This window comes from Humulus lupulus, chromosome 5 (assembly GCF_963169125.1).
Source record: "Humulus lupulus chromosome 5, drHumLupu1.1, whole genome shotgun sequence".
Taxonomy (NCBI): Eukaryota; Viridiplantae; Streptophyta; class Magnoliopsida; order Rosales; family Cannabaceae; genus Humulus; species Humulus lupulus.
This window is the reverse complement of record NC_084797.1, coordinates 142,404,903-142,428,891: the sequence shown is the minus strand read 5'-3', so window position 1 is coordinate 142,428,891 and position 23,989 is coordinate 142,404,903. Positions and strand designations below refer to the sequence as shown.

Sequence of the window (23,989 nt, the reverse complement as noted above, 5' to 3'; positions counted from 1 at the left end):
GTTTTTTTTTCTATGGGTTTTTGAGACATTTTGTTAAATGAAAACATTTATATTTCCGCATTATCGAGTCTTGAAAATCCGGGTCGTTACAGTTGGTATCAGAGCTCGAGTTGAGCCGGTTCTGTAGACAACCCACATGTACATTTCGCAAAGATAGACCGGCACTCACTGTAAGTATTGTTTCTTCCTTTAGTATGTTGATTTCTTTTTATTCACCTCAATTCTATAAATTGTAGGTTATGGTCGATATACCTGAGATAGGTGACCCTGTGATAGGAAAACTACCCATGATCCCTTCCCCTAGAATCGATTTTCTATAGACTCTTTAACGATGAGAATTCCTTGCCATTTCGAGTACGAATGACGACATTGGCGTGCCATTTGGCAATGTACGCAGTACATGACGGAAGTCTTCAGTAGAGCCAGATGAGGATCTCGAGCAGTCTGACGAGGATACCGACATAGAGCTGGATATGTTGATGGACAGCTTAGATTAGGTTATGCTGTGAGGGTCTTGTTGATACTTTTTGTAAAGACCTTGCAAACCGACTAGGTTGTAGGACATTGGTGTAGTTGTAGCTGAGAACCTGCCAGTGGAGGAAGTGGCTAATGCAGAACTCGGCGACGGGGAAATTTCTTATGAGGAGCTGATGGACCAGACTGAGGAAGATCTCAAGGAGGATCTAGATGGAGGTCCTGATATGGCCGCTGACAGCGACACCGACTAGGTGTTAGGCGCTGCATAGGTGTTAGAAACCCACCTAGTTTTGAAATATATACCTACCTTGAATATGATTAAGGAAATTAGTAACTGGTCTAGAAGGGTTATAAGTCCATTTTTTTTAGGGCTAATTTTGTAAATCCCTTAGACTTGCCAACCCAAACTTCAAACGTTGTTGTATATGGTATAGGTTATGAAATGAAGTTGCTAACTTTTGTTAAAAAATGTTGATTGCTTGTTGTGCTTGATATGTTTGGTGTGCTTAATTAGGTTGATTAACTATCTGTGTCAATATTAACTTCTCGTCCTTATGCGCTTAAGAGCTTTTGATTGAAATCAAAAAATTGGTAAGGACAAGAGCTCAAAGAGGAAGGGGTGTTGCTGGCCGAGGCCAGGCCACACCTGCTGATAGAGCTCAGAACGCGCCTGCCGCTAGAGCTCCAAACCAAGCTGATAGAGTTCGCGAGATAGCCGAGCAGATGAACCATCTGCATAGGCTAGTGGAGACGCAGGGAGCTCAAATAGAAAGAGGGCAAAAGAGACAGGAGGACGCTGATGCCCTCCAAGCTGAAAGATTTAACACCCTTTTTGGGACGACTACCTATACCACCCAACAATTCTCAGAACTACGAAGTACCACCTGCAACCAATGAAGAACAAAACCTTGGCCCGCAGGTTATCATTGAGCAACCTGTACAGCCAGTAGAAGCGCCAAGAGCTGCCCGAGCAAAACCTATATCAGAAAGGTTCGGCAACCAAAATCCACCTATATTCGAGGGGAGCAGTGACCCTTCAATGGCAGAGGAATGGATTAGTATCTTGGAAAGAATCTTCGACTTCATTGGAACTACTGAGAGAGAGAAGGTAGTCTCCGCGACCTATATGCTGAGAAAAGATGCCCGCATCTGGTGGGACGCAGCCAAGAAAGGGCATAACGTTGCCGAGATGGAATGGCTAGAGTTCTTGACCTTGTTCAATGGCAAGTACTTTAGTAAGGCGGTGATTGAGCACAAAGTGAATGAGTTCACTAATCTGAAGCAGGGAACATCGAGCGTGCAGGACTACATTCGAAAATTTGACCAGCTGTCTAGGTTTGCGAAGAACCAGGTGAGCACTGAAGAGAATAAGACCTGGAGTTTTATGAGGGCCTATGCAGAGACATTGCTAGGTGTGTAGACACTGGTAGAACTGGCCCAGAGACGTATGCTGAAGCTGTGGAACGGGCTCTTCGCCAAGAGTCTTGGGCCGTGTCAGACAAGCCAGATCCACAGAAGAACGAAGACAGGAGGTACACTGCCAACAACCCCGAACAGTTTCAGGCCAATCAGAATGGCCCAAGGGGAAGGTTCAACCCGAGGTTCAGCCAGAACATGGGGCGAACAAACAATCCAAGAGGCACAAGACCGATTTTTAGGGGACCTCCCAATCAGGCAATGGCTAGTCACAACAAACAGCCGAGACGTGAGTTTGAACAATGGCCATTGTGCAACAAGTGTAACCGCCGCCATCGGGGCGAGTGCGGGTTCTGTTTTAACTGTGGAAAGCCAGGGCACTTTGCTAAGGATTGTCGAATGCCAGCCAAGGGCAATGGAAATGACCAACATAAACAAATTGGAGCTCCGCCTCGAGTTTATGCGCTTACACAAAGCGACAAAGGAACTGGCCCATCTGATATGGTGTCAGGTCAGATTTCTATCGCCCAAACCTCAGCATATGCATTAATGGATACTGGTGCATCACATTCTTTTGTATCTGCATCCTTTGTGGAAAAATTAAATAGAAGTCCTGAGCCTATGCCTGTTATTGGTGGGGTATCCTTGCCTTCGGGTGAGGATATTCTGGTGCGAACATGGGTTAGAGCCGTACCAGTTTGGGTTGAAAATTGTGAGCTAATGGTGGATCTATTAGTCTTGGACCTACATGAATATGATGTCATATTTGGGATGGATTGGTTAACCAAATATGGAGCAGTTATCAATTGCAAGCGCAGAAAAGTGGTCTTCACCCCAGCAGGAGAAGAACCATTCGAGTTCAAGGGTACGTCAAGAGAAAAGAAGTGTCCCATGATTTCTGCGATAAAGGCGAGAAAAATGTTGAGTGACGGGTGCATCAGTTTTCTGGCAAACATAGTGGATAAGGATAAAGAAACGAGTCAACAACCATCGGATGTACCGGTTGTGTGCAAGTTTTCTGATGTATTTCCTGAAGATCTCCCAGGGATTCCACCAGACCGAGAGATTGAGTTTGAGATAGAGTTGATTCCGGGAACTGCGCCGATCTCAAAGACTCCTTACAGGATGGCACCAGCTGAACTCAAGGAGTTGCAGTCACAACTGCAAGAGTTACTGGACAAGAAGTTCATAAGGCCAAGCCATTCTCCATGGGGAGCCCCGATCTTATTCGTTAAGAAGAAAGACGGTACGATGAGAATGTGCATTGACTATCGGGAGTTGAACAAAGTGACGATCAAGAACCGATATCCATTACCGAGGATCGACGATCTTTTCGATCAACTACAAGGAGCGTCAGTATTTTCAAAAATAGACCTGCGATCAGGCTATCATCAGCTCAAGGTTAAGGAGACGGATATATCAAAGACGGCCTTCAGAACGCGTTACGGTCACTACGAGTTCTTAGTGATGTCCTTTGGACTAACCAATGCGCCTGCTGCATTCATGGATCTCATGAACCGAGTATTTCGAGAGTATTTGGATAAGTTTGTCGTCGTGTTCATTGACGATATTCTGATATACTCGAAAAGCCAAGAAGAGCATGCAACACATCTGGAACTGGTCCTCCAGTGTCTGCGAGACGAAAAGCTTTATGCTAAGTTTTCGAAGTGCGAATTCTGGCTAGAGAAAGTAAGTTTTCTGGGGCACATAGTGTCGGGAAATGGAATTTCAGTAGATCCCCCCAAGATAGAAGCTGTTAAGCAGTGGAAACCTCCGAAAAATGCGCATGAGGTTAGAAGTTTTCTTGGGTTAGCGGGATACTACGGGCGATTTGTGGAAGGATTTTCCAAAATAGCCGCACCAATGACTGCCCTTACCTGCAAAAACGTCAAATATGAATGAACTGACAAGTGTGAGGAGAGTTTTCAGGAGCTGAAAACAAGATTGACGACTGCCCCAGTGCTGACAATCCCCAATGGCACAGAGGGATATACTATTTATAGCGACGCCTCAGGCCGAGGGTTAGGAGCAGTGATGATGCAGCACGGAAAAGTAATTTCTTATGCTTCTCGACAGCTAAAGAATTACGAGAAGAACTATCCCACTCATGACCTGGAGCTTGCAGCAGTGGTTTTTGCTCTAAAAATATGGAGGCACTACCTATACGGGATACACTGCGACATCTACACTGATCACAAAAGCCTGAAGTATTTCTTCACTCAGAAGGAATTGAATATGAGACAACGTCGATGGTTGGAACTATTTAACGACTATGACTGCGACATTCTGTACCACCCGGGAAAAGCAAACAAGGTGGCAGATGCATTGAGTCTACAACCAGGTGCTTATGTGATGACAGTGAAGGAAATTTAACCGCAGTTACAAGTCGACCTTGCTACCTTGGATTTAGAGATAGTAGTAGGTCAATTGGCTAACCTTTCTATCGAGCCTACCATTATGGAAGCTATAAGAGGCGGGCAGTTAGTCGATCCTTGGGTTCAAGGATTGATGCACGAAGTGAGGAACGAGGGGCGACCAGGATTCCATATCTCCGAGGATGGAGTATTGGGGTTCAAGGGAAGAATATGTGTTCCTGAGGATGACGATCAAGAAGCAGATCTTTTTCGAAGGACATAATGCTCCTTATGCCATGCATCCGGGTACCACAAAAATGTACCAAGACTTGAAGAAGTACTTTTGGTGGCCTGGGATGAAAAAGGAGACGGCAGAATATGTGGCACACTGCTTGACTTGTCAGCAGACAAAGGCCGAGCATCAACGACCAGCCGGATTGTTACAACCCTTAGAAATTCCGGAATGGAAGTGGGAGATGGTCACTATGGACTTTGTCACAGGTCTACCAACCACTCCCAAGGGGCACGATGCCATTTAGGTTATCGTGGATAGGCTGACTAAGTCCGCTCATTTCTTGCCGATCAAGGTAACTTATGGCGCACATAAGTTAGCATATATTTACATTGCAGAAATAATGAGACTGCATGGTGCACCCAACTCCATCGTTTCAGATCGCGACGGACGTTTTACCTCGACATTCTGGAATAGAATCCAAACAAGGTTGGGTACTAAACTGAAGTTTAGCACTTCTTTCCACCCGCAAACAGACGGTCAAAGCGAATGAACAATTCAGACCCTAGAAGATATGCTAAGAGACTGCGTGCTCGACTTTCAAGGGTCATGGAATGAGAAGCTTCCACTAATAGAGTTCGCTTACAATAATAGCTATCATGATTCCATCAAGATGGCTCCGTATGAGGCGTTGTATGGAAGGAAATGTCGATCACCGATTCATTGGCACGAGACCGGTGAAAGAAAGTTTCTCGGATCGGATGAGGTTGATCAGATTACAGAGGACATCCGACGGATAAGGCAACGCTTGCAAACTTCGGTTGATTGACAACGCAAATATGCTGATAGACGCAGGAGACCCCTGGTGTTTGAGGTTGGCGATAATGTGCTGCTGAAGGTAGCTCCGCTACGAGGGGCTATGCGATTCGGAAAGAAAGGAAAGCTTAGCCCAAGGTTCGTTGGACCTTTCGAAATCATAGAGAGGGTCGGGGAAGTAGCTTATTGTTTAGCTCTTTCGCCCGCCCTGTCTAAGGTGCATGACGTGTTTCATGTATCCTTATTGAGAAAATACATGCGTGATCCCTCGCATGTAATCAGCTATGAGCAGCTGAGCGTGGATCCTCAACTCGTCTATGAGGAAAAACCGGTTATGATACTAGACCGAAAGGAAAAAGTGTTGAGGAACATGACGGTGCCATTGGTAAAGGAGCAGTGGTGTAACCATGGCATTGAAGAGGCAACCTGGGAAATAGAAGACAAGATGAGGGAGCTGTATCCTCATTTTTTTTATGTTTCGAGGACGAAACCTTTATAAATTGTAGGTATTGTAACGTCCTGCATTTTCGGGTACCTTTAAACGACTCGGGTCGGGATTTTTCCCCCGGGTTAAGAATATTATTTTAAATAATATTATATTTTGTTTGTAAGTATTCCATGAGTTATTGCTAGCCAAAATATGAATTTTGTGATTTTAAAAGTCAAGATAAGACTTTCGGTCCTGGACCGACACAAAAACCCTGATCGGGTAAAAATCTCGGAAAATAAAATGAAAAATCATGGCAATTATTTTTTGGGGCATAAAATACTTTCATAAAAGTTAAAGTTTGGTCAAAAATAATAAACCTAAAAGAAAATGGAAATTTTAGGGCATTTTGTGTTAAATGCCTAATTTTACCGAAATGGGGAATTTTATTCCATGAATGGACCTTAGGTTAAATTTTACTATGTGATTAATTAAATTAAATGTGAGAGACATTTAATTTAATTAATTAATGTTAAGTTTGGTGATTAAAACTTAATAAGAGTGAAAAAAAAAAGGTGTCAAAAGCCAATTTGGACTTTTCTTCTTATGAAACCTTTATTAACCTTTAAAAAAAAAAAAAAATTAAAAAAATAATGAAATGATCATATATGGCAAAGGGTGGCCAGCCATGTGGTGTTTTAGAGTGGTGTGAACCCAATTCTATAAAGTTTAACTCCCTTTTTAATTAAGAAGTCAAGTGGGCAAGTGGGTAGAAAAGCACTCAAGTGTTTTGTGATATTTTGAAGAGTTGTGTGAGCCATTCTAACCCCCAAATCCGACCACTCTCCCTCTCTCATTCACTCTCATCTGATTTTTTAAGACCATTCAAAGTGTTCTCTCAATATTCAACCTCAAGAACACCAAGGAAAACTTGGAGGCTAAGTCTTGGTCTAGGAAGTATTTTCCCTAAGGTAAACCTTCACTAATCTAGGCTTTTGTAAATTTTTAAGCTTAGAGTTTCAAATAGCTAATTAACTATGTTGTTGGGGGAAGTTGGTTAGGGTTTTTGAAAGGTTTTGGAGGAGCCAAAGCTAATAGGAAGGTCCAAACCTTAAGCAAGAACACCAAAGAGGTAAAAAGTTTACTTTTGATGATTTTGGTTGTAGGGTTTTTAGTTTTAAGCATTATTTTGTATATCTAATGCTTAAAGTTTCTTGTTGGTGATGTAATAAGGTTATGGTAGTTGTTTAATAATTTTTATGATGCATGTGTATTGATTTTTGAAAATGGGAACCAAAACCCCCAAGGGTTTTGTAGGATACCCTAAAACAAAACATGTTTTGAGCTGTGACTTCCAAGGGGTCAAGCAGCCACTGTATATTGGTTTTGTAAAATTTAATTGTACTGTGATGTTGTTGAGATTGAGTACATAAAATTGAGCTTTTGAAACACAAAAAAATGTTTAGAAATGAGTAAGTTATGCTATTTCAAAGTTGAGGTAAAAAAACTGTTTTTTCGTATTCTTATTTTCGGAACCAAGTTTGGACAGCCACTGTATAGGGCAAATGAACCCAGTTTTTTCTAAAATTTTGTGGAGATATTTCTGGAATAACCTATTAGTCCACTGTAAAATTTGGTAAGAAAATATTAAACGGTTTGAAAGTTATTAACTGTCAAAGTTTGGAAAAAATAAGGACTTGAAAATAAGGTCATTTTTACCTCATTGTTGGAAAATGATTTCACCAATCAAAAATGCTCATTTTGACCTAAGATTTTACAAAGGCCTAAATGGCATAACAAAAATGGAATTGGGAAATTTTGGTAACAATTGGGTAAGTAAATTTCAAGTTATGAACTAACGAAGTATGTAGTTAAAAATGTGAAAAATAGGTTTTTCACACTTAGTGTAAAAATGAGATTTTGGAACATAAGGTAAAAAGTAAAATTTTGCTTATTTCAAGATATAAAATGGTAAGTCTTGAAATCATATTTTCACTAAAATTTACCCTTTGTGTTTAAATGAATTATTTTTATTAAAGAGTTTTTATTCTTTCTAAAAATAAGATATTTAATTTATTAATAGTTAATAAATTAAAAGAGGGTTTAAAACCCTATATTTTGAGAAAATAATTAAATAAATTATTTTCCTAGTAAGTAAAATTGATTAATTGCTTTTGGAAAATTAATTAGTCAAGATGAGAAATTTATAACGGTTTTCCTAATTAAGACAAATTAGGCAATTTTCTTAAAACGGTTTTTAGATATTAAAACCTTAAGAAAAATAAAAAGAAAATTTAAAGAGTTTATTTTCTTTAAAAATAATTAAGGAATTTATTTGTATTTTCTGGGTATAATACCGGCTAAAATCTTACATATTTTAACCGACTAGTCGAAAGTGCGGGTTAATAGCGATACCTTGAAAGAATAAGATTTTTAGCGGATTGTGGGAAATACCATTGTGATACCCGAGCCTAGGTATCGAGACCTTAGGATAGGTCTCCCCGAGACTTAGGGTTTAGTCTCGAATATTTTGTATAACTTTCCTTAATAGGTTTAAAACCAAATAAGGATTTTAAATCCTTACAAATGACTTTTATTAAAATGACCAAACTGCCCAAAATAATAATAATGAATTATGAGTGCCATAATTAATCCGAGTATACTGTATGGATAACTACAGTATTGGCTAAGCGTAACTGGACTGAACGTTGGAGGGTGAAAACTTGCTGAGCGCTAAGGACTCAAAGTAAGTCAACTTATATTGTATGGCTGCAACATGAAATGATTATTGTCTTGTATGTTAGTATAGGGATACATGCATATACATAGGCTGTCATAGAAAGTTGCTTAGAGACGTTAGTCTAGTGAGTGCTGATTTAGAAAATATGAACGGTAGAAGTCCGTCATATCCTAGACGGTTGATCCCCGTCACACTGCTTGATTTTATTTATGTCCGGTTCATTACCGAGACGAGTGGCCATGAGATGAGGATAAGCTGGTTAAACCTAGGGGCGCCAAGATAAATGGGACCTAGGGGCCCTCATGCTTACTTAATCATTGGACGGTTAGAATCCGAGCAAGTGCTCTGATAAGTTATTCCCGGATAGCAGCCGTGAATATTGGCCATTCCGTGAGAGTGCCTAGAGATACTAGGGGTTGCCAAGATAGAGTGAGGTTGAACACCCTAGGGGCAGCTGCTCACCAGCACCACTGATTAACATAGAAGTCTCCATAAAATCGTGTAAATTGGATTACACTCTTGAATATGTAGCGATGCCCTAGGTAACACGATAGTTACCCTTGATGAGAATATTTATTGGCTAGATCTTAGTGTGGGGACTCAGTTCTCTTTTACAGATTAGCAATTATGTTGGAGGGCGCGTTACGCATGAATTGTTGGAAATTGTCGAGCGTTGGTCTCGAATTATTTGGTGATATAATATATCTGCTTGCTCTGGGATTTTCTGAGTGCAGGGATATAATTGTTGATAAGATATAGTTGTGATATAATATATCTGCTTGCTCTGGGATTTTCTGAGTGTAGGGATATAATTGTTGATAAGATATAGTTGTGATATAATATATCTGCTTGCTCTGGGATTTTCTGAGTGCAGGGATATAATTGTTGATAAGATATAGTTGTGATATAATATATCTGCTTGCTCTGGGATTTTCTGAGTGTAGGGATATAATTGTTGATAAGATATAGTTGTGATATAATATATCTGCTTGCTCTGGGATTTTCTGAGTGCAGGGATATAATTGTTGGTAAGATATAGTTGTGATATAATATATCTGCTTGTTCTGGGATTTTCTGAGTGCAGGATTTTTATCTAGTTACGAATTAATTTATCATTGGTTATCAGGCATGACCATAAGTTTGCCAGGACGCTTTAGCGTTCTTGAAATTGATTGTTTAGGGTCCGGATGGGTCTGGAACCCTAATTCTCTACATGCTTTGTTTGAAAGTTGATCTTACTAAGCGTTTTCGCTTACCTAGTTGTTTCATGTTGTAGGTCAGTGCAAGGGCAAGGCAGAGCAGTGAGCGCTGGAGTCTTCCTTGCAAATGTACATGTGGACCGACCTTTTGGGAAGCCTTTTTATTTTTGGAAATGTTGTGTAATTTTCCTAAACTAGGCTCACTCTAATCTTTATAAAACATGTTTGTAATTAAATGTTAAGTATGGCCATACGACTTTTTAAAAAGTTTTTTTTTCTATGGGTTTTTGAGACATTTTGTTAAATGAAAACATTTATATTTCCGCATTATCGAGTCTTGAAAATCCGGGTCGTTACAATTTACTCATTTAAAACCAATGAAGAAATAAAATGAATTAACCAAGATTTTTCCAACTTGAATATACCAATAAATGCCAGCTCATACACGTTTTTATCTTAGAAGAATAAGGAAACAATTTAAAATATTTTTGTCTCTTAATTTGCCAATTGCAGAGGATTTTACATTTTGTAAACTTGTTTATGAGATTTGATTGTGTGCACCAAGGTGCATGGTTAGAAGAAATGCACCCTAGCACTTGTGTGTGTGCATGTGCATGATTGCATGGTGAGATCCCATGCATTATTCTAGATTATTCTTTTATTTATGGTTTAGTCCCTTTTTATTTATTTATTTAATTAAGAAAGGGAAATAATGGGAAATCAAAAAGAAGAGGAAAATGAGATTAGACGCGTGTAGAAGAATGGGAAAGCAAGGGATGGAAACTTTCATTTGTCATATTTTTTTTCTTAATTTAATAGTTAATATAAAAAAAAATAAGGATAATGGTAAGTGATTGCATTGTAATATTTTGAGTAAATGGGAGATATTGGGAAGAGTGTGAGTTGGCTATTGGGTGGCCGAGTATTGAGAGAGAGGGGGGCTAGGGTGTCAGTCAACTAGGGGAGAGAGTTTCCTCTTTTGTGCTTCTATTACTTGAACTTTGAAGAGATAATCAAGGGAGGGGATAGGGGAATTGAATTGGGGGATTTCCTTTAGGGTTAGGCTTTGAGATAAAAGGAAAGAGAGGGTTTTCTCTTGCTCTTTTGTGTTCTGGCTGACGACATAGAGAGGAAGAGAAAGAAAAGGCACAAGATAGAGAGAAGAAGAGAGAAGGAAAGGGAACAAGGAGGAGAAGAAGGCTAGGGTTCGGAATTGCTAGGTATGTCTTGAATTGGTTTTTGGTTTTGATTTTTAAGTCCTATTATTCTCCTCAATTCTAAGGGGTTTCTTTCCTTCTTTCTTTGTGATGGTGTTCGAAAATCTTAGGTGCTAAGAGTATTCTTTTGCTTTTGTATTTTTGGAACACGATCAAGGGAGGTAAAGGTTTTTCTCTCAATCCTTGTTTGTTGATGATCTAATTCTTGGTTGTGTTTTGTAATACTTGATGTTTTGTCAATTTATGCTTATGTTTGGTGATTTGTTGTTTGGGTTGAGAGATTGATGATTGGATAATGAGAATCCTTGATGTAATTGATGGTAATGTCTATTTAGAAGCATGCTAAGAATGTCGTTATGAGTTGAAAGATTTATTTGGGGTTCCAATTGCCTATGGGTTTCAGCTAGGGTAATGGTTATTATATCGTTGTTGAATCTTTGTTTTATCTTTTTCTTAGAAAGCATATTAGAATTATTTGATGTTGTATCTTGTTTTTGGTCATATGAATTTTAAGAAATTAGATGTGAGTTTTGACTTAATGTGGGTGTATGATTTTATTCAAGATCTATTAAAAAGGGCCTATTGTTATATTGAGAATGAAGGCTTATAGATAAACAATCTTGGTGTTGTGATAATAAAATAATACAAAATTGACCAAAGGATGCTATGTGGGTTTCAGCCATGGGTGTTGTTATAGACTTAGGGTTATCTTTGATTTTGATTGTTTGTTGGTTCATTTTTATGCATGATTATTTGAGGTACTTATTGTGTAAGGGAAGCATGATGGCATTATAATTTTGTAATATCATGATGGTATATTCGGCCTAGGCTTAAATTTTAGTGTTTGGGGTAATGTTTGAATTTTTGTTCTTATTATTATCTTATTTTGGGAGATGAAAATATTATTAAATAGTTTAAGGCATTTTTACAAATCTCGATCTTGTGTCCATTGTTTTTACTGTGGAGAAAGAATGATTACAAATGAGTGAGTTTTCAAAATGATTGAGAATTGTAGACCCATTCACAAATGAACTTCATCATTATTAATAGTGAAGCACAAGATTAGGTTAGGTCATTTGTGTAATACATATATTGTAAATATCTTATCCTTTGTTACAATATAATAAAAAGTTAAATTCAAATATAAATTTATTTGAATTTAAATTAATAAAATAATATATGAAATATTCTAGAAGAATATTTGTTGACTCATTCATTGTATGTCACGTAACTATAAGTGTGATTTTTTTTCACACAATCATTGCCCCTTAGCTTTTGAGCTTATTTCATCATGAAGTCAAAAGCTTAATGTGGTTGATTTATGAATAGTCTCTAATAGGTATGTTGCTGTTGTAAACTTAATGCATAAAAAAATCTCTGACATAAATATGATATAGACTGGAGTTCCTGACATAAAATTGATATTGACTTGAGAATATTTAAATTTAAATCTTATCTGTTCATTTAAAAAATATCTAAAAAGAGAAAATTTATTTGTAATAACCTCTTCCCTACTCTAGTATAAGTAATTCTTGACTTTTCTCTAGTTCCCTTTGGTTGGCTATTTTGAAGCTTAAAATCAAATCCTTGAAATGTGAGTTTTTTTATTTTCTTCATGATTTTCTTCACCTTTTATCTTGAATCTGGATGAATAATGGATGCTCAAATGCCTTGAGTATTGTTAAAGTTGAGATTAGAAAAATCTAGGATTTTAGAATGGTATTTTTGGTTTTTTTTTTTTAGAAAACATCTAGACTGTTTTTTTTTTTTTTGGAAAATACACCTGTATTTTGGTATTCTTTTGGCCATTTTTCTTGGTGTTATATGAGAGAGGAAGGTCTTTGTTATGGAGAATATCTCTTCATTGATGAACTTTGGAGGAGAGCTTGGATTGGAGCCAAAAAAAAAAAAAAAATTTGCATTTTTGGAGACATGGGCTGAAAATGGATGAAAAATCAAGAAAAACTTGATTTGGGTTAGCTACCATTTGGGTTAGCTACCAGCAACCCGCTTGTAGTGATTGGGTGGGTTGCACGAAGGTTGTCCAACCCTTTTTTTTTTTCTTTGTTGGGTGGGCTGCTCTTACCCATCAACCTTTTTTTGTTTTGTTTTTTTTAATATAAAAAAACTCTGACTCCTTTTTTCTTTCTTTCTTTTGATATATATCTCTCTCTGCCCCCTTAAAGAGAGAGTACTCCTACACTAAGTATATATTTTTTAGCAAAATACATTTCACTAGCTTATGGAAAAGAACTTGCACCTTAGCAAACCTTCAAGCATCATGATCTATTTTCTTCCTTGTTAACTCATTCTCCCTTTATTTCACTAGATGTTGAACTGGATTGAAAATGACCATGTTGATATTGATTATTCTTCTGATGAAGTCATGGGAGAATATTGGGGCCAACCCTTCTTTCAATGAATGGGATGATTCGGACAATACTAGAGTGTTTCATGAAGAGGTTATCATAGGGAACGCAAATGATATTTGTGAGATTGTAGTCTCTCATGTCACATTATTATATCTCCTAAGAGAAATTGATTGTGCTCATAACCCTCCTCTGGGGTTTTCTTACATTGTAGAGGCCACCTTGTGATGTGGCTAACACTCCTACTTCTTCCTTTTGTATAGGTTTGTTAGATTACTTTGGTGTGCTTCTTTTCAATTGACTCCTGATGCTTATAGATGCATGATTGTACTATTCACAGTTTATGGTGAGCTTGACTTTGAGGCACCTACAGTTGGGAATTTATTACTTACATTCTTTAAATCAACAATGAATAATAGGAAAAACTCAATAATACAAATCCTAAAGACTAATCAAGAATCATATGCATGAAGGTGAATCTTGAATATTCAAATATTAAAGCAAGATCTACAAAATGATATAAAATGGAGAGTGCAATTACGCCTCCTAGATAAATGGAATCCTCACATAAAATATAATTTAACTATTAAAGCTTAAAACAATAAATATAATGGGAAACTCAAAAACGAAATCAAAATAGTTTATCTCAATAGTTAGGGTTTTAGAGAAATACAACCTTTGAATTGAACAATTGAGTCTTCAAACATGGGGAACATCAAAATTGTAACGCCCTACTGATCCAGGACCGTTACACCGTGTATTTAAAATAGTGCTTAACTCGTTGAGCGAGTCATTTGGACTCAAAACTGTAATTAAAATTAAACAATGGTTTAGGTACTAAAAATTTTGGTCAATGAAATTAAATTTTTCATTAAAAGGTTTGAATATATACACGCGGTCCCAAAAGTTTATAAATAAAAGACAGTTACATTAAACATTACAAAAATAGCCAACCTAAGCGACAAAACCAAACTAATGTTCTAAGTTCCTCAAAATAACTTGACCGTGGTGGTCAACCAGGTCGAATATGTATGCGACGCTCCATAGCCCTCCAACTCATGGCTGCTTCAACTCTAGCTTGCCCTTACCTGCACCATAGAGCACCCGTGAGCCAAGGCTCAGCAAGAAAACCCCACATGGCATAAGAAATTTTCAATTAATCATGAGCAATAACCACACGCTTCACAGATAATAAATGCATTCATTTCCATCATATAAATCATAAACATGTTTCACAATTTACAAGTATATTCATTCCAATCACATGAATCATTTACACGGCCCAAGAAAAACAGCCTTGTCAAACGGCCTACATTACACACTCTTGTCGACGACCTACGTTACACACACTTGCCGACCAACCCCACGTTCAACACAATGGTCTAATATAGATCATATCGATCATCCATGGATAAATGAATGCTAATATACATAGCAAACAATCAGCTCAATGTGCATATGCTAGTTTTCTTACCTCGAGTCCCTTGCGGAGGGTTGAACGACCCTGAGTGCAATCCCTATCCTAAGCCTCGTGGAATCCTAGTCACAACATAAGTGATATCCTCATTAAGAACTAATTCTGATAACAGATTCCAGGACTACTCGCTAGCTCTCGGGACTCCCAATTCCACCAATCCAAGTGATGGAACCGTCCCCCCCCCCCTTTAGCCCCCGAGCCTTTTCCCCAAACTTTTTAAAAAAAAACACACTCTGAAACTGCACAAGGGCAGGGGCGCCACCCCCTAGTGCTACTACGCTCAAAGTCGACAGAGACGCCCTCAAATCCCCTGCTTCAACGTAAGGGCGCCCACCCCTAGTGCAGTCGCGCCACAATGCAAACCCAAAATTCTGGGTTTCTTCCTTGCAATTTCTCAGAATTCGCTCATAATCGACCTAAGATCTCCAAAAGTCATCAAATCAGTTTCCAACCTGATTTCAAAGCAATTTTGACCCCAATACTGGTTACCCAAGTGCCAAGGAACACTAAAACCTCACCAAAACACTCACAGACACAAAAATGCCAAGAAGCATAACTTTGAGTTTTTCAAACTCAAACTTTTCCCCAATCCAAAAATTAACTTCCAAAACCATGATTCAGACCTAATTTTATGTCTCAATCCAATAGTCTACACCATTCCTATAATCTGTATGAATACTTATACAACCTAGAATCATATTTTATCAAAATCAAGCTTCAATTCCCCAAGAACAACTAAAGCAAGAAAATGAAGAACAAGGGAGAATTTCCTATACCTCTTGCTGCAGAAATCCTAGATGTGAGGTTGGCTTTGATAGCTGCGAACTCCAATAACAGCTTTAATTCCCCTCAAGGCCACCAAAATTTACAAGCTTCAAATCCAAGTCTTGGTTATTTGCTATAAGCCTTCAAAACCTCTCAAAGAAGGAAACTAAGAGAGAGAGAGAGGATTCGGTGAATGTGTATGAGCCAAGTGCTCAGCACTTGGTCCCCAGCTTTGACTATACTAATGGTCAAATGACAATTTTTCCCCTAGCTTTGACTTGCCCTCAAAGCTAAGCCAAGGGCATTTTGTCATTTTTCCTAAATCCCTCTAAACCTCAAATTTTACCACTAATTCCCAATTAAATTATTAATCCCGATTATTCTCCTAATTAATTCCATTTATGAATAAATCCCGGTATTTTACCAAATTACCAAAATATCCCCAAGCTCACCCCAAGCCAGGTATGTATCCCCACTGTGACTTTTCTGCTAATATGCTCAAAAGGATCGACTCATGGTGTATATCTCAAATATATCCACACAATCATGTGGTCTCAAGTATATAGCACATAAAATACAAATATACCCTCAATGGGTCAAAATTATGAAAATACCCATTTTTAATAAAAGCGGGTCTTTAAATACATTTAATACACATAAGCATGAATACTCAATTATATATTGATATAATTCACATAATTCTATTAATTAGCACATAATTACTCTACGTGTCCTCCTGACACGCTAACTCATACACTTAATCTTATTAGGAGTTTTTGGACGTAAAAAAAAGGCTTATACATGAAGAGTATCGTTGTCTAAAATCTCTATGCCAAGCCTTCCCAAAGTTTCTTGAAGCTTCACCAATATAGAATGAGATTTGGGATTTAACAACCTTTGAAACTCACAGAAGTCAAGCAATTCTTGGTGAGTTTCTTGGATAAATTGAGTGTTCTTAGAAATCTACAGAGAGAGAGGGGGGAGGGGTAGAGAGAGTTGAAAAGTATGGTTAAGGCTTTACAACTCTAAAGGACCCCTTTTATAGCTTAGACATCGTCATTAGGCTTAACCGATACGAAATAACAGTTTAAACACATCAATTTGGAGACAAAATTATACTTTCCTGGAAAGCCCTGGGCGACACGTCATTGCCCTCTATCTTGGTTTTGGCTTTAAGCCTTGTGGCGACATGTCACCGCCTAGGTTTCGTCATATCACTACTCCACTACCTAAGGTGCCCAAAATCATCCTTAAGCACCTCCAAATGATTCCAAACTTTTAGGGTCAGCTTAGATACCTCATTATATCAATTTAGACCCATAAAAGTTAATTATTAATGCCTACAAAAAAAACTCATATTTTCACTTCAACTTAAGTGAAAATCATTAAGTGTTTTACACCACCTTGTGTAACGTCCTGCATTTTCGGGTACCTTTAAACGACTCGAGTCGGGATTTTTTCCCGGGTTAAGAATATTATTTTAAATAATATTATATTTTGTTTGGAAGTATTCCATGAGTTATTGCTAGCCAAATTATGACTTTTGTGATTTAAAAGTCAAGATAAGACTTTCGGTCCTAGACCGACACAAAACCCCTGATCGGGTAAAAATCTTGGAAAATAAAATGAAAAACTATGGCAAAAATATTTTGGGCATAAAATACATTCTTAAAATTTAAAGTTTGGTCAAAAATAATAAACCTAAGGAAAAATGGAAATTTTAGGGCATTTTGTGTTAAATGCCTAATTTTATCGAAATGGGGAATTTTATTCTATGAATGGACCTTAGGTTAAATTTTATTATGTGATTAATTAAATTAAATGTGAGTGACATTTAATTTAATTAATTAATGTTAAGTTTTGTGATTAAAACTTAATAAGAGTGAAAAAGGTGTCAAAAGCCAATTTGGACTTTTCTTCTTATGAAACATTTATTAACCTTTATAAAAAAAATTAATATAAAACATAGATAAAATAAAAAGGGTGGCTGGCCATGTGGTTTTTTTTAGAGTTGTGTGAACCCAATTTTATAAAGTTTAAATCCCATTTAATTAAGAAGTCAAGTGGACAAGTGGGTAGAAAAGCACTTGAAGAGTTTTGTGAGCCATTCTAACCCCCAAAACCGACCCCCACACTCTCTCAATCACTCTCATCTGATTTTTTGAAGACCCTCTCAAGTGTTCTCTCCATTTTCAACCCCAAGAACACCAAGGAAACTTGGAAGTTAAGTCTTGGTCTAGGAAGGGTTTTCCCTAAGGTAAAGTTTCATTAATCTAGACTTTTGTAAAGTTTTAATCATAGAGTTTCAAATAGCTAATTAACTATGTTGTTGGGGGAAGTTGGTTAGGGTTTTTGAAAGGTTTTGAAGGAGCCAAAGCTAATAGGAAGGTCCAAACCTTAAGCAAGAACACCAAAGAGGTAAAAAGTTTACTTTTGATGATTTTTGTTGTAGGGTTTTTAGTTTTAAGAATTATTTTGTATATCTAATGCTTAAAGTTTCTTATTGGTGATGTAATAATGTTATGGTAGTTGTTTAATAATTTTTATGATGCATGTGTATTGATTTTTGAAAATGGGAACCAAAACCCCCAAGGGTTTTGTAGGTTACCCTAAAACAAAACATGTTTTGAGCTGTGACTTCCAAGGGGTCAAGCAGCCACTGTATATTGTTTTTGTAAAATTTAATTGTACTGTGATGTTGTTGAGATTGAGTACATAAAATTGAGCTTTTGAAACACTCAAAAATATTTAAAAATGAGTAAGTTATGCTATTTTAAAGTTTAGATAAAAAACTGTTTTTTCGTATTCTTATTTTCGGAACCAAGTTTGGACAGCCACTGTATAGGGAAAATGAACCCAGTTTTTTCTAAAATTTTGTGTACATATTTTTTCATATCCTAGTATTTCACTGTAAAATATGGTAAGAAAATATTAATGGGTTTGAAAGTTATTAACTGTCAAAGTTTGGAAAAAATAAGAACTTGAAAATAAGGTCATTTTTACCTCATTGTTGGAAAATGATTTCACCAATCAAAAATGCTCATTTTGACCTAATATTTTACAAAGACCTAAATGGCATACCAAAAATGGAATTGGGAAATTTTGGTAAGAATTGGGTAAGTAAATTTCAAGTTATAAACTAACGAAATATGTAGTTAAAAATGTAAAAAATAGGATTTTCACACTTAGTGTAAAAATGAGATTTTGGAACATAAGGTAAAAAGAAAAATTTTGCTTATTTCAATATATAAATTGGTAAGTCTTGAAAACATATTTTCACTAAAATTACCCCTTTGAGTTTAATGTGAATTATTTTTATTAAAGAGTTTTTATTCTTTTTTAAAAATTAAGAGATTTAATTTATTAATAGTTAATAAATTAAAAGAGGATTTAAAACCCTATATTTTGAGAAAATAATTTAATGAATTATTTTTCTAGTAAGTCAAATTGATTAATTGATTTTGGAAAATTAATTAGTCAAGATGGGAAATTTTTAACGGTTTTCCTAATTAAGACAAATTAGGCAATTTTCTTAAAATGGTTTTTTAGAGATTAAAACCTTAAGAAAAATAAAAGGGAAAAATTAAGAGTTTATTTTCTTTAAAAATAATTAAGGAATTTATTAGTATTTTCTGGATATAATACCGGCTAAAATCTTACATATTTTAACCGACTAGTCGAAAGTGCGGGTTAATAGCGATACCTTGAAAGAATAAGATTTTTTAGCGGATTGTGGGAAAATACCATTGTGATACCCGAGCCTAGGTATCGAGACCTTAGGATAGGTCTCCCCGAGACTTAGGGTTTAGTCTCAAATATTTTGTATGAATTTCCTTAATAGGTTTAAAACCAAATAAGGATCATAAATCCTTACAAATGATTTTTATTAAAATGACCAAACTGCCCAAAATAATAATAATGAATTATGAGTGCCATAATTAATCCGAGTATATTGTATGGATAACTACAGTATTGGCTAAGCGTAACTGGACTGAACGTTGGAGGGTGAAAACATGCTGAGCGCTAAGGACTCCAAGTAAGTCAACTTATATTGTATGGCTGCAATATGAAATGATTATTGTCTTGTATGTTAGTATAGGGATACATGCACATATATAGATTGTCATAGAAAGTTGCTTAGAGACGTTAGTCTAGTGAGTGTTGATTTAGAAAATATGAATGGTAGATATCCTTCATATCCTAGATGGTTGATCCCCGTCACACTGCTTGATTTTATTATGCCCGGCTCATTACCGCGACGAGTGGCCAAGAGGTGCGGATTAGCTAGTTAAACCTTGGGGCGCCAAAATAAATGGGGCCTAGGGGCCCTCATGCTTACCTAATCATTGAACGGTTAGAACCCGAGCAAGTGCTCTGATAAGTTATTCCCGGATAGCAGCCGTGAATATTGGCCATTCAGTGAGAGTGCCTAGAGATGCTACGGGTTGCCAAGATTGAGTGAGGCTAAACACCCTAGGGGCAACTGACCAACACCACTGATTATCATAGAAGTCTCTGTAAAACTGTGTAAATTGGATTACACTCTTGGATAAGTAGCGATGCCCTAGGTAACACGATAGTTACCCTTGATGAGGATATTTATTGGCTAGATCTTAGTTCGGAGACTCGGTTCTCTTTTACAGATTAGCAATTATGTTGGAGGGAGCGTTACGCCTGAATTGTTGGAAATTGTAGAGCGTTGGTCTCGAATTATAGTTGTGATATAATATATCTGCTTGCTCTGGGATTTTCTGAGTGCAGGGATATAGTTGTTGATAAGATATAGTTGTGATATAATATATCTGCTTGCTCTGGGATTTTCTGAGTGCAGGGATATAATTGTTGATAAGATATAGTTGTGATATAATATATCTGCTTGTTCAGGGATTTTCTGAGTGCAGGATTTTATCTAGTTATGAATTAATTTATCATTGGTTATCAGGCATGACCATAAGTTTGCCAAGACGCTTTAGTGTTCTTGAAATTGATTGTGTAGGGTCCGGAACCCTAATTCTCTACATGCTTTTGTTTGAAAGTTGATCTTACTAAGCATTTTCGCTAACCTAGTTGTTTCATGTTGTAGGTAAGAGCAAGGGCAAGGCAGAGCAGTGAGCGCTGGAGTCTTCCTTGCAAATGTACATGTGGACCAACCTTTTGGGAAGCCGTTTTATTTTTGGAAATGTTGTGTAATTTTCCTAAACTAGGCTCACTCTACTCTTTATAAAACATGTTTGTAATTAAATGTTAAGTATGGCCATACGACTTTTTAAAAAGTTTTTTTTATGGGTTTTTGAGACATTTTGTTGAATGAAAACATTTATATTTCCGCATTATCGAGTCTTGAAAATCCGGGTCGTTGCACCTTGTGTAAGACTACTTAACCATTATATTTAACCAATCTCAACACCTACACATGAGAAGCTAGCTTATATCTTTAATTTTAATGTGAAAATCACGTTTTTGTGATGGATTAAATATAATGGTTAAGTAGTCTTAACACAAAGTGGTGTAAAGCACTTAACAGTAATTACTTAAGTTGAAGTGAAAATATGAGATTTTTTCGTAGGCATTAATAATTGACGTTTATGGGTCTAAAGTGATACAATGAGGTATCTAAGCTTACCCTAAAAGTTTGGAATCATTTGGAGGTGCTTAAGGGTAATTTTGGGCATCTTAGGCAGTGGGGAGACGATATGTCGCAACCTAGATGGAGACATGTCGCCACAAAGCTTGAAAACCTAGATGAGACATTGCAAACGATGTATCACTTGCTAGTAGGCGATGCATTTGTCACCTATAGCCAGGCAATTCATCGCCTGACGTGTCCGTACAGTAACACGTTTCTAGCTCTAAATGATGTGTTTAAAAGCTTTAATCATATTGGTTAGACTTAATGACAGTGCTTACACTATAAAAATTGGTCCTTTAGTGTTTTAAAGCCTTTATCACACTTTTCAACTTTCTCTTTAACATATCTCTCTCTCTCTCTCTCCCTCAGAACACTCATTTTCTCCAATAAACTCACCAAGAATTGCTTGACTTGTGTGAGTTTCAAAGACTTCTTATATCCAAAATCTCATTCTATCTTGTGAAGCTTCAAGCAACTTGGGGAAGACTTGGAATAGAGATTTTGGATAACTATACTCCTCGTGTATAAGCCTTTTGATGTGTTAAGATTAATGCCCTAAAAGCATGTAAAGACATTTTATTGGTTTTAAATAAAAGTACAATTTTATTATATTTGAGTGTTATAATCATTGTTTGAATTAATTATATAATAATATCAAGAAAATTCCCTATTCACTCATGAGAATATGATTGTGTATTAGTACAAGAGAATTAAGATCATATATAATGAATAAAATAGTCAGTAACATATTAAAGTATGGAATCTTTAATGAATGGTTACTAGTACGGTTTGCTAAGCATACGAGATGCGAGTAATCTAGATTCAGATTACTGATGTGGATAGACATCTTAGTAAAGGTGTTGTATATAATAGAGATTATATATGACAGGACCGATGAGAATTAATTATCTGTATAAACTTGTCGATTGACATAAAGATTCAATTCTTATCATAATAGATAATCATTTATAGATCAGTCTAAATCCTGAGTATTCATGAACTCCTATTTGTGTTTATTGGATCTTTTGATTCACTCGTTAAGATCTTTTAGAATAATGAGGCTAATAACTTTTGTTTTGGAGATTCAATATCACGGATGGTTGGGAACATGAAATACAATATTGGAATCCATGCTTTCCTAACGGATCGAATATTGGTTCCCTTGAGGGTTAATTCTGGAACTAAATAGTTATAGAGCCCAAATCTATAATTAGATTATAGATTAATTATTCGTTATTGAATTAATAGTACTTAAGGATCAAGAGGTAATTAGAAGGGTAAAACGGTAATTTTGACCAGCTCTAATTAACGAACAAAAAATGGAGGACAGAACTACATATATTGATTATATCAATGGACTACAAGAGAAAACTCTGTAAATATAATTCTATAAATACTTAGAGTGCAATTCCATATTTATAGTGGAGTAATCATAGAATTAATAAATAAGATTATTAGATTAAAGAGTTTGATTAATAATCTAATTTATTGAAGCTTCGTATTATAGATCCATAGTCCCCAGATCACCTCTGTCCTACAGTGTCAAGGGTAAGGATGTCAAAAGAAATATTTGTAGAGAGAATGACTAAATTGCAAAAGAATTAATTTTTTTAGAGCCAGGAAATAACTATGTGATAATTATGCGTAATTGATTAATTGTGAATTAATTAATTAATTAATTATTTAACTATATAGTTTTTATTTTGAAAAACTATAGGATAAAATTAATATTAATCTTGTTTGGATTGATATAAAGAGAGATAATAATAAATATCTTATTTGGAATATTATATTTATTTATTTAATTTAAAACTGATATTTTAAGATAAAGTTAATTTTGAATTAATTGATATTTATGTTGGGATAAATATATTGTCTTAAAAGCTTATTAAACAAACAAATGAGAAAATTAGAAAAACCTTAATAGGGTTAGGCGACACACACTGTACAGCACAGTGTGTGGTGCCTAACTCAGGGATTTTTATCTCTGGGATTTGACTTTTGAATTTCAAATAAATTTGTTTAATCAGTTATTTAATTATTCTTTTTTAAATATGATTTAAATAAACTATTAAATGTAAATATCATATCAATTTTAATTTGAATTTTATTTTTAATAAAATAAAGATTATTTAATTAGATTAAATATTTTTATATAAGTTTGATAGTACGTGATTTTCAGAAGCAACTTTAATCAATTTTTAATAAGAATAAAAATATAGACTCTTTCTAAAACGCGATAATTTTCTCTAAACTTGAAAACTATTATAAACCTCTTCTCTCAGTCAAACCTGTAGCGCACCAAATTTTTTTATTTATTTAATTTTGTGATTTGTTTTATTTAATTGTTAAGTGTTGTGAATTATTTTATTTATTTGTGTAAATTGGTTGTTAGAAATTATTTGAATTTAATTGTTAATTGTTTTGTTTATTTATTAATTTAATTTGTGAATAATTAAGTTTTGGTTGAATGCACCAAGGTGCATGGTAGGTAGTGATGCACCCTAATAAATAAGTGTGTGCATGTGCATGGTTGCATGGTACACTTGCATAAAATTTTCTACACACTTTTATTTTCTTTTATTAGGACAATTTTAGTTAATTAAATGAAGAAAAATAAATAAATAAAATAAGAAAGGGAAGGAGAGTGGACGGCAAGGGTGAGAAAAAGGGGAAAGGATTTGTTCTCATTTATTTTTTTCAATCAAATAAAATCAAAAGAAAAGAAAATAAGCAAGAAGAGGAAATTTACCTTTTTTTCATTAGGCTATTATTGGCTAGGGTTAGATAAAAGGGAAAAATAAGAAATAGAGAGCATTATGCTCTTGGTGTCATTGACCTAGTGAGAGAAGGAGATAGAGAGTGGACGAG

At 35.9% G+C, this 23,989-nt stretch overlaps 1 long non-coding RNA gene across 1 annotated transcript; it reads left to right on the top strand.

Moving 5' to 3' along the window:
- The first annotated feature begins 6,228 nt into the window (after positions 1 to 6,228).
- On the top strand, positions 6,229 to 9,941 carry LOC133780641 (uncharacterized). The gene is made up of 3 exons (XR_009869467.1): positions 6,229 to 6,693; positions 6,776 to 6,854; positions 9,739 to 9,941. It is a non-coding gene; the product is annotated as an uncharacterized LOC133780641 (long non-coding RNA).
- Positions 9,942 to 23,989: the final 14,048 nt, after the last annotated feature.